The 4,630-nt window shown below is 39.8% G+C and overlaps 1 long non-coding RNA gene across 1 annotated transcript; it reads right to left on the bottom strand.

The window, feature by feature from the left end:
• Positions 1–972: 972 nt before the first annotated feature.
• On the bottom strand, positions 973–3,037 carry LOC309491198. The gene is made up of 3 exons (XR_014202966.1): positions 1,707–3,037; positions 1,530–1,636; positions 973–1,425 (listed from the first exon to the last, which is right to left on the bottom strand). It is a non-coding gene; the product is annotated as an uncharacterized lncRNA (long non-coding RNA).
• Positions 3,038–4,630: the final 1,593 nt, after the last annotated feature.

Raw genomic sequence — 4,630 nt, 5'->3', positions numbered from 1 at the left:
TATTGGAACTGAACATACAACATAGTACTGTAATCATTCATGCACATCCAGGCGTTCCTCTCTGTCTGGCCACATAATTTCAAAATGATAATGTTATAAAACAGCAGAGAGTTGTATGAAAGCAATTGATGCATGTCCAAAAGCATTTGCAATTTGTTGGAAGGAATGAGAAACTGCTACTATTGATGTGCACAAATGACTAAATGTTGTGGAGGTTGAACTAACTGTTGTGCAAATGTAAATAGTGATGTGAGAAATGCACCAAAGCGACTGAGAAAAACTGTAATTTTATTAGATTTTCTATTTATGTCTATCTATCCGTCTGTCCGTCCATCCATCCAGTTTTAATGGGTGTGAAATAAATATTATAAAATATTACATAATAAAATAATAAATTAAATTTCTTTTTTTTTTCTTTTTTTTACCAGCACAGCACTTCAAGTGTCTATTTGTCAATCTGTTTATCCATCCATCCATTTAGACCACATTTTTAATGGATTTAAAGTATAAAATATATAAGATACTATTTAAAATATTTTAATTGAATAAGCTGTAACGGTTTGTGCTTCTTGTCAGGATCTATCCATCCATCAATCCATTTATATATAGGCTACCAAAATATATTACTATTTTGTTGAATATATTCTGTCTTAAGGATTGTGGTTCATGAAGGAAGAGAGGAAGGGCAAGCCAAAGAGAGCGAGACAGGAAGAGAATAGTTATAATCCAAACAGAGGCGCAGATCCAGAGAAATCAAACAAAAACATATACATCAGAGGAAACACACCCAAATACTCTCAAACAGTTGAACCACACACACTCACACACAGACAGAAACGCATATACACACAGCCGCTCTTACTGTGCCAAACAGCTGGGCTTCTTCTAGTCTCACTCACATATCTGCATTTCTCACACTGTCACGGTGATGTGGGTGCAGATAGCATCTGTGTGTGTGTGTGTGTGTGTGTGTGCACGTGTTGAGTGTTTATAGAGCTTTGGCGCCAACACGGTGAACTGCTGCCCACGTATAATAGGTTAGACCCTCTCAATCACCCAAGCTGACAACAGTGGGCTAAATTAGAATTATAACACTCCAAAACACTCTTTAAATCACAATTTTAAAGAACTACAGGCAGGAAAACCCTTTCACAGAGAAGACGAAAAATATGTGCACTCAGTGCTGTGAGGAAACACACTACAATGTATTCACGGGTTCAGTGCCGTTAGTTAAACGTGCCCTTTAGAAGAGTGCTCATCTCTCTCTCTCTCTCTGTCAGTTCAGGTATGGAGCTGCTGACACTGATAAATAGCTCTCCGCTAACAGGAGGCAGACAGACGCCAGGCGACACCACTGACCTGAGATCAGTCATTCAGCATCCTCAACAGATGAACACAGCTGAACCTGCATCACTGAAACATGACCTTACAGAAAGAGAGAGAGTTTTGAAAATTAACAGCCTAGTTTGCACAGGCATCTCATGTAGTAATTCTCATCTGTACGTGCACTCCTTTCAGACACAAAGTACCTTGAAACCATCTGGACTGGCCTGGGGTGCAAAGGGGTGATAGTCATAGAAATGATCAAATTTTCCCTTTCAAAGCATGGCGACCTAAGATAGGCCTACTTGATTTCCTGCATCATGATGGAAAGAAAAAAAATATGATGAAAATGAAATGTTAATAATATATTTTAGTTCACGAACATCCCTCCTGTGTCATCATGTGCTGGTTAAAGGCATCGTTTTGATGGGATGCTCTTAACCAATTAGCAGAAAAGCTCTTGAAAGGTGTGAGACAGATGGATCGATCGCAAGCTTTCTGCTTCAATCACACGGAGTGGCTATGAATCAGACTCATGTGTGATTTTGTGTATGTACACACACACCAACAATGGCATTTAACATCTACATAAGACCACTTTTCACTTATATTCTGACAGTAATAGAACAATCCAATCCATCACGTTGTTTATTTCTTGATGTTCAAATGGTCTTCTGCATTATCTAAAGAGATGATACAGACAACAAAAATGAACATTGTTATGGAGAAATAATCTTGAATAGAAATCATTTGATTCATAAAGACAAAAACTCCAGATGCAGCCTGTGTCTTATGAATGACTTTTTACATGAGAAAAGGAAGTAAATGTTTACAAATGAAGTAGAAAGAAAGGGTTTTCCCATCTTAAAATTAGACAGCCCGTTATTGTCTAAGATTAAAAAACAGAACCTTCTCCAATTCCACAAATCATTTACATCATCTGTTGGTATACACATGAGTTGTTTTCATGAGTTGTTGAAAATCTATAGGAATATATTGGAACTTGGGTCCTTCTGTAATATATTGAAAAGCTCCTATCCTTTGGACATGTAGCATAGCTTATTTCCTTATTGTTTATATTCAATCCTATTTTGTGGATTCATTATGAGCTGTAAAGATGAGACCACTCAAGCACATGGCTATTGCACTCCAGGCTGGCTTTGTGTGTAGTGAGTTTAAGGGTTATGGTCATGAATTCAGGCCAGTGACTCCAGTTATCAGAGATATGTAGGGTGGGGGCAAGGCTTTTGAACTGACTCTTGACCCCACGGCCTCTTGGGTATTTGCTTTGTGTGTTCAGAGAGCAGCCATTTAACAAAAATGAACCTGCCATAATGCTTCTAGTCCAACTTTAATTTATTTGGTCACACATATAAATATTTGGCTTTATCGCGCACACATAATGTCTGACAATTTCCTATCAACCACAAAGCTTGCTGTTTTTCTGACTTCAAAACACCATTCACTCCTCTGATTCTGATCTTTATATTCTCCTCACATCGCCAGGCAGTCAGAACTGATGACTAGATATCAGACTAAACAAAAGGACATCATCATATTCACCAACTTCACCACAGGGCAGAGGAGATACTGGACAAGTTACATTTTCCTCTTGTCTTGTAGGAGAGCAAAAACAATAAGACTTCACTTCACTTGATTTGATCCAGTTAAAAGTCTGAAGGTTCATGCCTCACCATCTGCAAGAAGAACACTTCTTCAGTCTCCAGTAACTCTGCTTCAACAGTTTACTTCTCAGAACCATTTGAATCATAGTATGTATTTTCAAAGCTACTTCCCCCTTTGACAGAGATATTGCTCAACAAATATACACAGATGAATACTTCTGAGAGAAGGCACATGGGAGTTTATTCACAAGAAGCAGCGTCATGCCTTTATTTATGGAAGGGAATAGTGTTTATAGATATGAAACTTAGATTGTCTTGGTTGCATTACATATGGAGGAGTTCAGAGTAGAGCAAAGATTCTTTTGTTTTACTTTCACAACAATTTAACAGTTATCAGATTATTAATTATGGGTTCTGTTTTCCTTTTTGCTTCTAACAATTTCATAATTTATGTTCCAAATAAATGATTGTTTTAAACATAACTGTTAAAGAAAATATCACTAGCTAAAATCATATTACAAATACTGAAATATTTAATATACATTATATACTACAATATATATATTACAATATTGTAAAAAAAAGTGTTGTAAAAATTATGTTTTTGAAAGAAGTCTTGGTTACCCTTTATTTTAAGGTGTCCTTGTTACACTGTTATACAAGTACAGAGTAATATTAATTAACATGTAATTACTATAGAGTTAGGGAAATAATTATGGTTTGGTTTAGGGTTTAATTGCATGTGATTATGCATAATTTACTGTTATTTCCACAATAAGTACATGAAACATGTAACAAAGACACTAAAATAAAGTGTTACCGAAGGCTCTTATGTTAACCAAGGCTGCATTTATGTCACGGTATCAAATGAGGAGAAGGATTTGCAGGTTAACAGTGTTTAATAAAAACATAAACTCACAGCCGTACACAAAATGATAATCCAAACAGGTGACACAGAGAAGGCAACAGAACAACCAGTGACATCAAACAATGAACCAGCAAAAGACACACACAAAGACACAGCTTATATATGCAGGTTAATGGGAAACAGCTGGTGACAAATGATCAATGATTAACAGACAGGAGTATGGGAAATGCAGTTCATGATACATATGACAGTGAGGGGAAGAGACATCTGGTGGCAACTCAGGGAACAACACTAATACAATACAATAACACAAAACAGTCTCACACTGTGACAGTACTCCCCCCTAAAAGGAGTGGCTTCCAGACACTCCATAAGACCAAGCACAAAAGTTCAGGTGGGTGGAGGAACGGAGGTGGATCTGGGGGAGGGATGGAGGGTCTAGAACCCCAGGGCGGGGCCGCAGGCGGTGCCGGGAGCCAGGGCGGGGCCGCAGGCGGTGCCGGGAGCCAGGGCGGGCCCGCAGGCGGTGCAGGGAGCCAGGGCGGGGCCGCAGGCGGTGCAGGGAGCCAGGGCGGGGCCGCAGGCGGTGCAGGGAGCCAGGGCGGGGCCGCAGGCGAGACCAGAGACCAGAACGGCGCTGGAGACCAGGGTGGTGCTGCAGGCATCTCCAGACACCAGAGCCGAGCTGCAACCCATGGTGGTGCTGGCGGTAACAAGAACCTGGGCAAAAAAGCACAAGAGGCCCTATGGGCCAGGTTAGCTAGGGCAGACAGTTCAACTAGCTTGGGGTCGGCCATCTTGGGCCAGGCAGAGA

Source organism: Leuciscus leuciscus (genome assembly GCF_965113295.1).
Source record: "Leuciscus leuciscus genome assembly, chromosome: 2".
Taxonomy (NCBI): Eukaryota; Metazoa; Chordata; class Actinopteri; order Cypriniformes; family Leuciscidae; genus Leuciscus; species Leuciscus leuciscus.
This window is presented reverse-complemented; position numbering and strand designations above follow the sequence as displayed.